Genomic DNA, 16980 nt, shown 5'->3' with positions numbered 1-16980 from the left:
GCTGTGTGCAGGAGCCCTCCTCAGCCTTGTTCTTTGATTTCAGCTCAGAACATTATTTTGTTTCCACCATATTCCTCGTATGTCTTTGTAGATCCATCCAATTCCTTTGTTGAATTGCTCCAAGTCTCCCATCTGTGTTCAGGCTGGTTTCTTCCTTCAGCTCACCCTATACCAAAGCTTACAGGTTTGCACTGATTTCATCAACTATATTCCCAGACCTCCATTTTCTGTGTTCTTCCTTCTTAAAAACATTCCTGTATCTTTCAGCTTCATACTGAAAGATATAGAAGGAGTCTTCTTCTCCTTGCTCTTTGTCACTCAGTCTTTTGATAACTTCCATATCATGAGTATCTATTTGTCTCTCTTCTGTTCCCTGCGTTTCTTCTTTCCTGTCTCTTTCTATCTCAAGGACCGTTGCTCACTTTCAGCTTTCTTCACACTTCACCCTATCCTTTTGCCTTTCTAGAGGCAAAAGCTAGTACTGAGACAAGCTGTCCCCCACTACACGTTTTCTTATCCATTTTTGGTTCTTTCAGTTTCTTAATTAATTCCCATTCTCCAGTTTGAGAACATCTGTCATCTCAAGAAGGTTTTTTGCTACCCTGAATCATCCTCCCCCTGTCCTGCTCCTGCAACTTCTTTGCTCTCCACATTGGGATCTCAGATGACATCTGCTTTCCGTCGCTTCCCATTCTGTATCTGTATGNCATCTGTCATCTCAAGAAGGTTTTTTGCTACCCTGAATCATCCTCCCCCTGTCCTGCTCCTGCAACTTCTTTGCTCTCCACATTGGGATCTCAGAAGACATCTGCTTTCCGTCGCTTCCCATTCTGTATCTGTATGTCCTCTTCCATGCTATACATTAAGAATTCCTCATTTCCAACTCTTCCATTTGCCTCAGTTCTTCTACCCTGAACACGCTGCCCTTCGCTTCTCCTTCAGTTCTCACGCTTCCAGAAAGAGACCCCCAACATTACTTTTCTGATCCCCTTTTCCCACATAGACTGCTCTGCTCCTTCTTTTCGTATCCAAGTTCACTAAGCTTACAAAATTTCCACTTTCAACCAACAACCTCTGTAAACTAGACATCTCATTCTAGACACAACATAATCTGCTCTTACCTGTGTCTCTCATCAGTTTTGAATGAAGCAAAGTTCAAAAATAAAAATACGCTTTTGAACATTTATATGTATAAGGTTTCTCTGACTGTATTTTCTTGTTGTTGTTGTTCTTTCCCTGTGCATCTGTCCATTACCACTGCAGGCCATTTGGAGCTCTTTCAAGACCTGCCTCCGGCATTTTTGATGACTTATCACTGATGATTTAGTTATTATTTTGAATATTCATGTCTTCACTCCAGATCTGTGTGTTTTTATTCAAATGAAAGTCTCAAATAAATTGGCTCGGATTTGCTTTTCCAGGACATCACCCTAAGAACAGTATGTTTAAAACAACACCTTTGGTTGCATCTTCTTTGCAGTCACTGTGACAAATCATATCTGGCCTGCCACTTATCTGCACCTTCCACCTGCTTCTTTTTTCTCATAGCCAAACCACACTATAATCTTAGCAAGACTAACATTTCTAGAAGTATTTTTGAATTCATCTGCATGCTAAAAACTCAACCAAATTTTCATTAAGCCAAACACTGACTGCTGCAACATTTCCTTACTCTTGCCATGCATTGTGTTAATAATAATGCATTATCATTCAGAGAGATCCCAAGTTCTAAATCTCCCTCTAGCAGCCCTTTCTTTTGTCTCCTCCTGTCTTCATAGAATCAGTGTATGCAAGTGGAGACTTCTTTTCCAAGTCCCTTTGTGACCTATTCCCACCACATCATCTCTTATCTACTTTTTAAAAATTCACATAGACATACACAAGTTATCTCTAATACTGTGCTCAAGTGCTCTTGATGAGTTTCTCTTAAATATCGATAAAAACATTTCATTATTTTCCTTAAAAATCCCTATTTGAAATTCACCTCTGCCACCATGCCATAGATTTAGATAAGTTTACTAAGTGAACTGCCTCATCTTTTCCTGGTACTGTGTCACCTCTTGACGTACAAGGCTCTGGGGTCTGGCACCATCTTATTTTGGGCTTTCACGGTACCTAATGCAGCAAATTCAACAGTAGGGTTCCTAGGTGCAGCAGTGATGGTACATCACAGCTCCATGCTGGTGGTTTAGGTGAAAATGACTCACTGACATCACCAAGATAGTAGCTAGGTAATGTATAAAGGCAACCGAGAGAAAGGATGAGGGAGAAGTAAGACAGAGAAGGAGGATGAGTATACAGACTTAATGAGAGAAGGGCATACTTTGGGAAACTGTTTGTAAAGGTTTGAGAGAGCTTGGAAAACAAAATTGATGTTAAGAAAATAATTACAGGAAAATAGTATATATATGTGTGTGTGTGTGTGAGCTATCCTATCTGTTTTTATCCTGATATAATTTCTAGGGAGACCAGAGCTCCATTGAAGGCAAAGAGGAAGAAGATAATGTGGTTTGTGAAGAAGATAATGTGGTTTGTGAGGCTGCAACAATGTATGTGCGTGCCACTATTGGGAGATGAGCCAAGGGCTCCACCATGGATGGGTTTGGACTTACAGGAGTTGCCCTTAGAACTCAAAGCACAGACTACTGCAAGGGAAAGGCACCATGCAATCAGTCCATCTCTCCCCTTTCTCATTCCAAGCAAATGCTGATATAAAACTACGCATTATGCTCAGGCAGGAAACACCTTATAGGCAAAGCTACCTGCTTGCATTCTGAAGGTGCCTATTACACACAGTAAGGCATAATAGGGTGAATTGAATCTATTAACCGTAACTGGTCATTACTATTGAAATAAATATGCATGATTCTTTGAAATGACACATTGTTCAAATTACAGTAGTCTGGAAAGAAATATTGTTTAACTTCATTGTGTACTATTTTCCTGTCATTGAGAAGTTACAAAACTACACTGACTTTAGAAGTACAAAAGAACAACAGAAGTGTCTTCGTTAAAGGTCACCTTATTTCATCAGCAAATTCAATGCAAATGATGGTTTGCAAACACAAGTTTTCATCAGCTACCGGAATTTTCATAAACACAATAAATCACAGTAAAAAAGTGGACTGAGTTCAGGATATCTAAACAAATTAAATGTCAACAACGCATTTGGTCCTCTTAGCTTCTGCAAGTCAAAACAGTCACATCCTGATCCTGCAGGTTATAATTAGGCTGAGCCCTGTCTCTGTAAACGCAGAAGCTTGCAGTCTACCCACATATGCTTAGGAAGCCAGAAGAAAGGGCAGTGGTAACGCATAGGAGGAGTATACAGCAGGTGGCTGAGCAGCACTGTAAACCTATTTATAAACCATAAGGCAGATTAGGTAAGTTCCAGATCACTGGTACTTTTCATTAGCCTAAACAAGTCTTGTTAAATAAGACACTAAAACTATTTCTTACAGATCAACACCATTGCTTGTGTTATTTTATGCCTTTTGGAAGGGATCTGCTTGGCTGGGAAGTGCTGGGCAGCATCCCTGCTGAATTCCAAAGCAAATCCCAGGCACGGTACCACCACCATCGATGGAGGATGGCTGCAGCACCCACTAAATGGAACAGTAAACAGTTAACATGCAGCACTTGGATGGGAATGACTGCACAGAGAGGAATAAAGCTGTTGCTCTTTGTTCATGAACCCCCCCAAAATGTTAAAAACTGAACGTTATCCCGTTCAAGAGCAACACTTGAAAATTACATGTTTTAAAATAGATACTTTAAGAAAATCTTCGTGAAAGGATGCCAGTGCAGATATAGCAAACTCTGCCACCTGAGAATTGTGGCTGTCAGCCTATTATTGCACATATTAAATATGCAATGCCATACAGAAAATGTGCGGTAAAATTCATTTCAAGTTACTACTTGCTCAGCTGAGAGCATGGGAAAGCATCAGCCGGTTTGTAGAGAGTAATAACAAAGGCTGCAGCACTCCCTTTTGTTGCACTGTTTTCTCTTAAGACCCTAGGAAAGAAACAGTATCTATGCTCTTCTTCACAGTTCCTTCTGTATGTAATGAAAAGTCACTGCAAGCACAAATAATGTAATATCTGCTCCTATCTGTGTGCTAATTTCTGTACTTTTCAGCTAGGAGAAACTCCCATTGATGGTTGCTGGTTTAAAGACTTTTCTAAAATGCTGTGATAGGATTTTGTTCTGTGTATTTATATTTATATCCATTTAAGACGTGTGGACAGTGGTGTATGCTCAGTATTCTCGTGCTGCTCTCTCCACATCCATTGATGCTCACATCACATTTTTTCCTACCTGGTTGTAAGTGCCAGTGGCACTACAGGGATGCAGTGGGTGAGCAGCTCATTACTCCAGAGACTTCATTATGTTGGTCAGCCATCAGCCCTGTAGCTGCTGCTCTGCCTGTAGTGGTACTGACTCATGCGGCTCCTAGAGGAGGCACATGTCAGACTTGGCACTTTATGCCGTTTCCAGCAGAACAGATCAGACTTCTCCCATCTGCACGGGAGGGCCAACCTGACACGGAGCCAGCTAGCGCCTAGGGTACCAAAAAAGGAAGCCAAGACAATCTGGCTGCCTTCTTCACGTGTTTGTCTCTGGCTTGGATCACTCCACAACCCCATTCAGATTCCCTGAAAAAATAACACTTAGATGGCCCCAAACTGGGACATTTGCCATTCCTTTTTATGGGAAAAAGGCCTGAAATGGTGTCTTGTTTTGAATGAGATTGAATTCTTACTTGTATTCAGACTCACATATGCTTACCTTACCTGATAAAACGTACTTTTTTCCTAATTCATTTATTTAGAATCATAGAATTGGAGAATGGCATGGGTTTGGAGGGACCTCAAAGCCCATCCAGCCCCAAACCCTGACATGGGCAGGGCTGACCCCCACCAACTCAGGCTGCCCAGGGCCCATCCAACCTGGCCTTGAGCGCCTCCAGGGATAAGGCACCACAGCTTCTATGGGCAGCTGTGCCAACTCACCAACCTCTGAGTGGAAAATTACCCCCAGCATCAAATCTTAAGACAATATAGATATCAAATCTAAATATTTAGACTTGGTGGAGCTTAGCCTAGCTTCTCAGAACAAAATATCTGTTTTATACATGATGCTTGCACTGGTGAATAGGGGGTTGACCTCCACAGCCGTGCCTGATTTCTAAGGGTAAATTTTGGAAAATTCCATCTTTTTAGCTGAATAATAGCCTTAAACTCTTGAAGACAATAAAGAAAGTTCTGTTGTACTCTGACATTTCTGTTGCAACCACAAGATAAGGAGAACAATATTACTGTGAATATTGAAGAAACTCAGAAGAGCTGATATTTGGGCTGGGCTAGGATATTTGATATCAGATGGTTAAGATTAGGCACTGCTGTCCTTATTAAACCAAATCTCAAGATTAAATTTTATTATAATATGTTCCTTTTTCTCTGTCATATTGTGTATTATGAGAAACATCCAAAACAAGGCAGGTCTCAGTAAAAATAGTAACTACATCGTGTTAGTGTGTGAAACTGCGGTTACTTGTGAGAAACACTGTTGGAAAAGAATATTGGTTGTTAAAAATGTAACAAAAATCCACAGTGCTCTTCTCCGATTTTGTCCCAGTAATGTTGCTATCTATGTGTTCTCACAGGAATTCAAGCGATGTACTACATCACTTACAATCTGGCCTCTTATTAGAATGACAAGAGATGCTGATAGAAAAAAAACATCATTTTAATTGCAAGCATATGTTACCGGATATTCATTTTGTTATTTTTAAGCATTTAAGCACTACCCAGTCATTTATATTAATTTTTAACTGATCATGCCACTCCACCAGGGATGGTTCATGTTGGATAACAGAAAATATTTCTTCTCAGAAAGAGTGGTGATGCAGTGGCACAGGCTGCCCAGGGAGGTGGTGGAGTCACTGTCCCTGGAGGTGCCCAAGAACCATTTGGATGTGGCTCTGAGGTAAGTGGTTATGGTGTGATGGATTGGTGGTTGGACTAGATGATCTCAGATGTCTTTTCCAACCTTAATGATTCTGATTCTATGACTCTATTCTGTCTTGGAATCAGTACAGGGGACCTGTAGGCAGAGGGGACCAACTTAGGACTACAGAAGCAATTGATTATATGTGGAGTACAAACACTGGTAGCACATTTACCACTCTTCAGACTACAGCACCACATCTCTACTTAAATTCCCTTCAAGTTATTCTTCCAGCTAAGGATGATGTGATACACTCCTGACACAGTACCGTGGGAAGAGCTAACCAGAAACTGGGAATTTTGGCAGACTTGTGAGCATGTATTTCAGACGATCTATTTGACTGCCTGCCATGAACCACGAATCATCTCTTTAGGAGGCTACAGCAAGGCTTCTCCTGAATAACAAATCTCTGAGGCTTTGACAACAAGGTTTGGTGGGAGATTTGGAGAATCCAGTAGGTGGTCCATGGGCCTGATGTCTCAGCTGACCACATCTCAGGGATTCCTGTCACTGGACTTGTCCTCACTGGGTTCCAATGAGAGCCCACCTGGCTGGGAGACATCATAGAATCATAGAATTACCCAGGTTGGAAAAGACCTTGAAGATCATCAAGTCCAACTGCAGCCTAACCACAGTACGCTAACTCTAACAACCCTACACTAAATCATATCCCTGAGCACCACATCCAAACAGCTCTTAAACACAACCAGGGATGGCGATTCAACCACCTCCCTGGGGAGCCTATTGCAGTACTTAACTACCCTTTCTGTGAAGAAATGCTTCTTAATATCCAACCTAAACTTGTCCTGGCGCAACTTGAGGCACTCCTGAACCTTTCAGCCCATGGAGCTGCACCTGGAGGGGATGCCACAGAATCATTAAGGTTGGAAAAGACATGTAAAATCATCTCATTCAACCATCAGCCCTCCACCACCATGCCCACTAACCACGTCCTTCATGCCCTCCAGCACTCCATGCTGTGTGTTGACACCCCAAGAGCAGAGGTGATGGCATTCACTTCAGAACCTCATCCCCCCCCCAACCCAAAGCACCTCACCACCCAATTCTGGGGACGGGCTCTGTGTAGGGTGGAAGAAGGAGATAAAGAACGTGTTCTTTAAGGACTGCAGTACCCTAAACTTGGCAGCTGTGCCTGTGTGGATGCTTTTGAGACTCATACCCTCATAGAGATGCTGTGGGAAGGCGATTTGCAGCCAACTCCACACTGCATCCAGGAGACTCCACAGGGTTTCCTCATTGAAATAACCCCTGGAAAATGGGAGCCAGGATGGAGCATCCATTACTGCAGAGCTGCACTGATGCATCCAATACTCATTGCATCTGTAAGCAGCTTCATTTTTTACCTCCTTTTTCCATTCTGGACCGCAGCGGGGCCTCCCCCGGCCACCGCCCTCAGCGGCCCCACCCGCAGCCCCGCGCCCGTTGCTCGGCAGCCGCGAGCCAACCGAGCCTGCCGGGAAGCCGGAGGGGCAGCACCACGGATAGCTCCTATTGGTCGAGAGAGGCGAGGGGCGGGCCGGAGGATCCGCTCTCTTCTTCTCTATTGGTGGGGAGAGCTGTCAGTGCGGGCCGAGGGGCGGGGCCTGGCGGCTAGCGGGGCTGCGTTGAACGCCGCGTTAGGGCGGGGGAACGGAGCGAGGGGGCGGCGGTTGAGGCTGCGAGAGAGCGGTGTGAGGTACGGAGCGCTGCGGGACCGCCTCACCTGGCACCGGGCGATCGGCTTTCCCTTCTCTCGGGCTCCGTCTGTGGGTGCGGTCCTTTGCGGTAGCGGTCGGGCTGGGGCTGTGTTTTAGACTGAGGAGATCCTGCGGGGATCCTCGTTGGAGGGAGGGCGGGAGGCTGCGCGGCTGGATGCCGGCTGCCCTCAGGTAGGTGGGTGGACACGGAGAGGGGATGGCAGCCCCCGGGATGGCCGCGAGGGACCCCGTGGCTGCGGCAGGCGGCACCTCGGAGCGGGGCTGTGTGTGTGAGGGGGGGCGGCGGGGCTGCGGCTGGGGGCTGAGCCGCACAACTTGTCGCTTCGGCTGCGAGAGGACGCGAAGCCGAGGAGGGCTGGGAGATCCCTTGTTATCGGCAGCGGGTTCAGGGGCTGCGAGCGGTGCCCAGGGGTGTTGAACGGCCCGGGCTCCCGCTGTCATGGGCTGTATACGCCGCCCCGCCTGACGGCGCGATCCCCGCTCCATACAGCGTTTTACCCGCTGTGAGGGTGTGGAACTAGCGTTTTTCCCTCATCGCGTTTCAGCCGAAGGGCGTTAAATTCATCCTTTAGCGTAGTTTTCTGTGTTCGCCTAAAGCAACACTGTGCTTAGTCTGTGTGTTTTCGTGCTGAGCTGCAGTTAAAAAGAAAAAAAACCACTAAAAAAAAAAAGACAAGCGTTTAATAAGATCTACCTGCCTGGAGTAGAAGCGCAAAGCGCCATTTTAACAGGTGGGCTGGGTAACAGGAGCACGGGCTTTTTCCATTGTATGGATTGAAGCGCTACCTCGAGTCGTGTGGCTGTGCAAGATTTCTCTCGTTTTGCTCATTTGGCAACCTCCTCTCTTTGTACTTGTGCTGAGATCCGCTGCTCTGCACCCATCGAGGTTTCTGCATGGAGTGGCTCAGCCTTATTTGTCAGCGTTCACCTAAAGCTGCAGCATCTTGGGGGGAGGGGGGTAAATCACAACTGCATCGGAGAGCTCATTGCCTTATTTAGCCCTTGAGGCTTTTGTGATATGCAGCGAAGCAGCGTTATGTGTGACAGTGGCTGAAAAGAGCAGCGAGGAAGGGAGAACGTGAAGCGGTGGCCATCGGGTGCTGCAGGGCACGAGTGCTACACCAGGGAGTTGGAGCTGGAGCTTCCGATTCGTGTCAGCTGGTGCCGAGACCTGCAGCCAGCGGCATGTAAAAACAAACCTGTTGTTAACCCCGCTGTCAGTGGCTCGGTTCTCAAACCTTGAAGCGTTTAAACAAAGAGATGGCAGTTCCATTTGAACGACCTCACAGGTCCTTCTGCCCAGGGAGGTTGTGGATGCCCCGTCCTTGGAGGTGTTCCAAAGCCAGGTTGGACAGGGCCCTGGGCAACCTGATCTAGTAAATGTGTATGTTTGGTGGCCCTGCCAGGCAGGGGGGTTGGAAACTACATGATCCTTGAGGTCCCTTCCAACCCGGGTCATTCTGTGATTCTAGTATAGTTCAAAAACGTTGGGGAGAAAACATGCTTTGAGATTCAAATGCGGGAATGTTCGCTGTAACTCTATTGCTAACAAAGCCCTGGAGTATTTCATAAGTCTTTTTTTATTGGTGAAATAGCTGCAGGAAAGCGTTTGAAATTGCATGGCTGCTGAGGAGTGTGCAGTCTATTGCATATTTTTACAAGGAGGTTTGAGCTGGTCTGTTGCAAGCCTGGTGGAGCTCTGATGTAGTTCAGTGGTAGCACTAGTGGGAGCACCAACAGTGTCTGTTCTTGTGCTGTGGGGCAGGATGGGTGAGTGAAGGCTGCAAATATAGGGTAGAACAAAAGAATAATTCCTACATGGAGAAAACACTCTTTAACTGTAATGAATACAGTTAAATAATGAAAAGTCAGTTTGCTTCCCCTATGTAAACAGCTATTTATAATGCTGACTATATATGGATGCTCTCGCAGGCTGTCTGCTTGTAAGAATCATAGAATTAGAATTACCCAGGTTGAAAAAGACCTTGAAGATCATCAAGTCCAACTGCAGCCTAACCAGTACCCTAACTCTAAAAACCCTCTGCTAAATCATATCCCTGAGCACCACATCCAGACGGCTCTTAAACACAACCAGGGATGGCGATTCAACCACCCCCCCGGGGAGCCTATTCCAGTACCTAACTACCCTTCCTGTAAAGAAGTTCTTCCTAATATCCAACCTTTCAGGACTCTGAAAAAGGATTTCAGAGCCTTGGGGCGACAGGTAAAGGGCTCGGGAGCACAAGTTGTGTTCACCTCTATCCCTCCTGTTTCAAGAATTAATGTCAGGAAATCAAGGCACGAGAACAGCCAGAGGTTTGCTATCACTGAGGAGTGTAGGTCATGTAATGAGGAAAGGAGTTGGATCCCTGTTTCCAAGTTCTACATTCTAACTATAAGGCCGCTTGTTTTTTCTTCACTCACATGTTTGTTTTATCAGGCAGTTTGGGAGTTGCACCTCAGTGTATGTAGCCCTGTAGCCAGTGTGTTTTCAACCATAGCTTTGTGCTGATGGTTATTTCGGGGGGGAAAAAGAAAGGATGGCATTCATAAAAAATAGTTGCTTGGCAACATTTAAAGTAAGCAAATGAAAACCCCACCTCTGAAAAGACAGAATGTGAATCGGTTCTGAACTGACCCGCAGTTGTGCCAGCCACACAAAGCTCCATTATTCTGGTGAGCCGTATCACTGTCCCTGGTAATCTTCTCTTACAGATGACTATAGAAATACAGATGTGAATGGTAACACCCTGCTTCAAGGAACTGAAGGGGATGATGTGGCTGTAAGGTTCAGTGGAGCCAAATATTGATTCAGATAGCCAGAATACAACCAAAAAACTTCCTCGGAGCTTGAATGTGAACGATTATTTTTCACTTATTTTCATCAGAAGTGGGTGGCAGTGTTCAGATGCCCTGCAGCGTTGTAGGCTTTCTGCATTCCTAGAGAATACAGATAAGTTGATGGTAATGTTTTTCATGGTAGAGGATTCTTCTTTAGCTCGGTTCATTTGAACTATGTTTTCTTTCATCTCCCCATCTAACAGCCCTTATGTTTGAGTGGGAAACGCTTGGCTTTCAAACTCATAGAAGTTGTTTTTCTGATCTTGAAATCGATTCCCTCCCCCCCATACCACTTCCTAGCAGACTGATAATTATCTATGATAAGCACCTGGCATAGGATCACCTGTGCTTCTGCATTGGGCTTGGCTTGCTTGGAGTAAGCTTAGTGCTTATGAAGACAGCAGCTACTCAGCTGTGGGGTTTCATATGTGTGAACTAGGACATCATTGCTGGAGTGAACCTCACTGCATTGCTTTGGCTGAGAGGGGTCTTGATCCGGTTTATAAATACCTGAGGTGTGGGACCATAGTGGCAAGGCTGGTCTCTTTTCAGTAGTGCGTGGGGACAGGACTAGGGGTAATGGGATGAAAGTACAGCATAGGAAGTTCCACATGAATGTGCGGAAGAACTTCTTTACAGTGAGGGTGACGGAGCACTGGAACAGGCTGCCCAGGGAGGTGGTGGAGTTCCTTCTCTGGAGATATTCAAGACCCGCCTGGACACCTACCTGTGTGACGTGGTGTAGGGAGCCTGCTTTGGCAGGGGGGTTTGACTCGATCTCTAGAGGTCCCTTCCAACCCCTAACATTCTGTGATTCTGTGAATTTGAACGCTACTCTGTGCTAGCGCTTACAACAAATTTCAATGTGTCTGGTGAGAATATTCTGAGTACTGTAGCATGGCATGTTAATTGCAAGTTCATCACAGCACTCCTCCCTGAGCAAATGTAATGTAGTTTGTTCAGCATCTTCCAAAGTCTGATTGTTTTATAGAGACCGTGGGATTTTCTGTACACTGTATTCTCAGCTATTATCTGAGAATGTAATGGCAAAGTCAAACTGCCTGGAAGATGAGGATTGGACAAAGTCAACTCTTCTCTGAAGCCCTTGTCAGAGCTATTAGGCTAATTCTAATTTCCTGTTGTCCTGCTGCACTCAGTAAAAACTTGATAGCAGCTGAAAACAAATTCCAAGACAAGTTTCCTCTTCTGTTTTTTATTGTTAACACTTGGCAGCATTTTGTTTACTCCCAGTAGTTACTTGAGCTCTTTCTGTGGATACTTTTGCACACGTCATGGGTTAAGCAGCTGTTCAGCTTCGCTCATGTTGCTTATGTGGAAGTCTATACTTCACTGGGGCAGCTGTGTGACTCCAGTTAGAAGGGAAGAGATCTTGGGTCTGTCAAAATGCACAACAACTCATTCAGCAGACAGATGTTCTTAATCTTGCATATTAATTAATATTTCAAATTCATGTTTGTCATACTTATTGGCAGACATGCTGGCAGCTCTCAAGTATGGTCTGTATTGTTAGAATATACTCTGTGAATATAGGGGATGGGTACGTGTTTGTGACATAACTTGCTTTTTATGTTAGTTATCAACTGCAATAATAAGTTTAACTTAAGTATTATACTCCTTATTCCAAAGTTAAAATGTTTATTAATCAAAAACTAAGCAATTGTCATAGCAGTAATAGTAGGTGATAGCGTTTCAGCTGTGCATCTGAGAATGTAGACTTGTTTTTAGCGTTATCCTTCTTGACTGCAGGATGGGTGTTGACTGAAGTGACATTGCATTTTCTAGCAAATATTCATAGAATCACAGAATGGCCTGTGTTGAAAAGGACCACAATGATCATGTAGTTTCAACCCCCCTGCTATGTGCAGGGTCACCAACCTCCAGACCAGGCTGCCCAGAGCCACATCCAGCCTGGCCTTGAATGCCTCCAGGGATGGGGCATCCACAACCTCCTTGGGCAACCTGTTCCAGTGCGTCACCACCCTCTGAGTGAAAAACTTCCTCCTCATATCTAACCTAAACCTCCCTATCTCAGTTTAAAACCATTCCCCCTTGTCTTATCACTGTCCACCCTCGTAAACAGCCATTCCCTCTCTTATTTATATTCCCCCTTCAGGTACTGGAATGCCTCAGTAAGGATTCCCCAGAGCTTTCTCTTCTCCAAGAAAAGAACTGAATAAAATAAATACAATATATATCAAATCAAACCTTCTTCCAGCCATTTGCTACTGTTTGGAACCTGATTGCTTTGTATGTTTGGAGGTGAGAATTGACGTCAAGTTATAAGAGGCCAATTTCATGCTTTTTCAGCTGTTGTTAGGTAAGAGAATGGCATTGCTGATGGCTTACTCTGTTCTTTTGGCAATACCTTCTGTGCTGCAAGATGGTTCTTCAAGACCTCTCTAATTGTGCCTTGTATGTACAGTTCCCTTTGGAAGGGAACTCAGAGGGCTGTCCAGTTAGACCTGCTCAAAGTGGTGTTTTCACTTTAAATAAATAAATGTGTATTTGTATATATGTGTGTATATATATATGTATGTGTGGTGTAGGGAACCTGCTTTGGCAGGGGGGTTGGACTCGATGATCTCTAGAGGTCCCTTCCAACCCCTACAATTCTGTGATTCTGTGTGTGTATATGTCATCCTGAGATATCACTAGGATGAAGTGGTGTAAATGTAGATTTTCTTCTCTCTTTATAACTTTATTTTTTTTTCTTTCACCGTACTTTCCTTGCTTTAATTACACTTCTGTGTTATCTTCTTTTGAGCACGTGGAGGGAGAATTTCAGCCCAAAATAAGCAATGGTGTGGGGTGAAAGCATGTTATCTTTTTTCCTTTGTGAGTTGGATTCCACTCTCCTCCTATTTTTTTCCTCCCATGCTGTTAATCTGCAGCATTCACAAGATTGTCCTTGCTTGTTTGCTTAATCTCTCCAAACATATTTCCAGCCTTTTTGGAAGACGAGGCTGGAGTTGACAGTTGCTTTAGCAGAGTCCCTTGTGACAGGACAAGGAGAAATAGTTTCAAACTAAAAGGGGGAAGTGTAGACTTGAGGTGAGGAAGAAGTTTTTTGTGCTAAGGGTGGTGAGGCACTGGCACAGGTTGCCCGGAGAGGTGGTAGGTGTCCCATCCCTGAGAACACGCATAGTCAGGCTGAATGGGGCTCTGAGCATCCAATGTGGCTGTAGGTATCCCTGTTCTCTGCAGTGGAGTTGGACCTGATGGCCTTTAAGGGTCCCTTCTAGCTCAAGCCATTCCAGAATGCTGTTATCTACCTACATCTTTAAGCTTTAAAAAAAGAAAAGCTGCAAAAGAAAAAAAAAACACCACCATACAAGCCTGTCACCAGAGCTAATCCTAGTATGAAAACACCTACACTGAGTCTATGCTCACTTGAGAAGTTTCATACTTTAAAAACTTGAGCCTACCTTATGGACCTTTTCACACGTTCCTGATCCATCTGCTTATCTAGCATAGCTTCTCCTCCATCTCTTCACACAATCCTATGCTGCTGAAATGCAAACCGCCTTTGCAGTTCCTTTAATGCGTAGTAGTCTTTCTACTGTACAATTTCTGTATTTTATAAAACACAATATTTGAGGTTTTTTCCTTTCTCTTTTACTGCTGGCATTATTAGTACAAAGGATGTTTTAAATTACATGCCATTATAATGTTTTTAAGCAGACATGATTTTTCTACTAAACTGTAAAATCTTGTTTGGGTACAGCCTGTGTTTCAAGGCAGTTATTTATGGAGCATGATAACACTGTACATTGTGATGTACAGTCAGTGCAGCATTGATCTGGCAAGCCCATAGACTGAAGCTACTAATTTATGTGGTATTGCCTTTTATAAAATGGAAAACCTCCAAGAGGGAAGTGGCCAGTGCTGATGGAGTGCTTGGTGGAACAGGTAGGACTCGAAAGTCTGAATTTAGTTTGAGAGGAGCATCTTATGCAATTGCTCCATCTGTCCATCCATCTGCCCACTGGCTCATCCTCCCACCCTGCCGGTAACTTCTGAACCACTTGGTCATTTTTTGGGAGGGGGGGGGAATGTTCTCCATCTCTACGGAGCCATGTGGATCTGATGGGAAGAGGCAGGTGATTGGAGATGGGACAAGAAATGGAGACCACTTCTTGTGGGTCCATAGTCAGGCTCTGCTACTGTGTCATTGTGTTACTTGCTGCTTTTTGTCGAACTGTTGGGCAAGGTGAAGGTAGTAAGGAAAGCAGAAATGATGTGAAGCTGATAATAATTCGGGAATGTTATTTTAGGAAGCAAGTAAGGGTATTTAAGCATACATTGTGGGGGATCTGTTTGACATCGCCTGATGTACTTTGAGCACTGGAACAGGCTGCCCAGGGAGGTGGTGGAGTCTCCTTCTCTGGAGATATTCAAGACCCGCCTGGACGCCTACCTGTGTGACGTGGTGTAGGGAGCCTGCTTTGGCAGGGGGGTTGGACTCCATGATCTCTAGAGGTCCCTTCCAACCACTACAATTCTGTGATTCTGTGATGTAGCTTATGCTGGAGCATAATGTATGTCTGCAAAGAGTTTCTAATGTTTGAAGCAACTGTGGGAAGGGTGCTCAGTTCAAATCTACCATGAAGAGGGAATAAGGAGAGAACTGTAGGTGGAACATCATCTGATGTATGTGGGTAAGAGGTTATACATGTTTCTGTCCCTGATTTTGTAGGATATGAGCTTGATGCAAGTAAAAGAGTGGCAGCCAAGCACGAGGATAGAACAGGGGTGGGTAAGCGCGGTCCTACAGCACAGCAACGTGAGTTGGAATCACTGAACTAGTTCTTGAAAAATGTGGAGGGCTGAAATGTCACATACAGACACCAAATTTGTTGCTTGACTTTCTTTAGAAACTATTTTTAACACAGTTATAAATAAAAACAAATTTCAGTGTGAAGATGCCAGCATGGGATTCACACAGTAATAATAACAGAGCAGTATTTTCAGAAGGTGAACCTTGGCTTTTCTCTTCCTAATCAAAGAGCTGTTCCTGTTGTTGGGAGATCATTAAATGTTTCACTAATTCTGTACATATTGATGTTTTAATTGCCCGAAGCTCTGTGAATGAAAAGCATATTTGAGAAACATGACCTTACTTCCCTTAGTTCTGTCAACATAGTTGTTTTTGAGTTACTTCTGCTGACTCAAATTGTGACTCACAGGGGAAAAAAAAAACAACCCACCACCAACCTGCATGTATACTTGTAATTAATTTATTTGAGATTCAAGATTGCTTTATCTATAAGCTCAGAGACTGAGAGATGTTCGGTATCTTTTTTGTTGTTGTTTTTCTCGTGGGGTAAATAAAACTCATTTGTATAAATCATTCGAAAATAACAGTGACTAAAATTGTGTTGCAAACGTGTCTGGGTGAGGGGAGATAGGAAAGTATTTGTATTAAGGCCAAAGTCTACTCGACTTTGATTGAACAAAGTACTGAACAACCCTGAGAGACCGGGAAGCCTATCCTGTATTTTTCCACCCCAGTAAAATGGGTGACCTTTTGTCTGACTGTTCCAGTTATATTCACTTAAAATAACGTTTGAGCTATTGTTGGGTGTTTTCAATGGAAATGAAATGGCAGACCAGGCTCCTTAACTTGCTCTTCTTCAAAGGAATTAGCAAAGAGGAACTGTGCTGTCCTTTGAAATAATTGGACTATGTGAAGCTCCAGAGCTGGCAGAAAGAAATGGTTCAACTGCAAAAAATACGAATAAATGATTTCACTGAACATATTTTCCAACTTTAACATCAACGACAGTGTGGTTTTTAAAATGGTGGTTCTTACAAACACTTTGAGACCGTTCCGAGTTTGGCAGAATTATGAGAACAGTAGCTGTCGTTTTCACTTTGTGACCATCAGCCTTTTTTAGAGTTTTCTGATGGCGCTCAGGATTTAATAGCACTCTTTGCTTGCGCCCTGGTTTTGATCGTTTGATTGACTGGTGGTCTCTCCTTGCCTTGTTGAAGGACAGAGTAGCTACGAAAGAAGCACCCATAAAAAGCACAGGGGTTTGCTGTGCCCTGTGTACTGTTACCACCTACCCAAACGACCATAGAGGTTACCTGAGTATGTGGGAATGACTTGCTGCTGTAAAGGTGATGATGTGGGGCATGTATGCTTGAAATGATGAATGATTAGGTTGTACTGTAAAGCCATTGGCGTATGGGTAATGTAATGGGACTCACATCCTAATTGGTGCCTGTGGAAGTAGCTGTACAAATTTGGTGAGTTATACTGGTACCTCATAATTACCAAATGTAAGAATAGAAAATTTAATGGTACTATTGACCGGTGTGTTAAAGAGAAAATGTATATCTGTGTATGACTTATCTTGTGTGTGGTGGTTGTTTTGGGTGGGGT

The 16980-nt window shown here is 44.1% G+C and overlaps 1 protein-coding gene across 6 annotated transcripts in view; it reads left to right on the top strand.

Moving 5' to 3' along the window:
- The first annotated feature begins 7614 nt into the window (after positions 1 to 7614).
- The window catches only part of CDKL5 (cyclin dependent kinase like 5), a 117178-nt gene continuing 107812 nt past the window's right edge, over positions 7615 to 16980 (top strand). For 4 of the 6 annotated variants that reach the window (XM_015886105.2, XM_015886096.2, XM_015886114.2 and 1 more), the window contains exon 1: positions 7615 to 7708. The gene's annotated coding sequence lies outside the window, so the exon portion shown is untranslated. Of the gene's footprint in view, positions 7783 to 7812; positions 7902 to 16980 lie in introns of those variants that run through there. The other 2 variants (XM_015886072.2, XM_015886087.2) reach the window with 2 other exon arrangements.

Source organism: Coturnix japonica, chromosome 1 (assembly GCF_001577835.2).
Source record: "Coturnix japonica isolate 7356 chromosome 1, Coturnix japonica 2.1, whole genome shotgun sequence".
Taxonomy (NCBI): Eukaryota; Metazoa; Chordata; class Aves; order Galliformes; family Phasianidae; genus Coturnix; species Coturnix japonica.
This window is presented reverse-complemented; position numbering and strand designations above follow the sequence as displayed.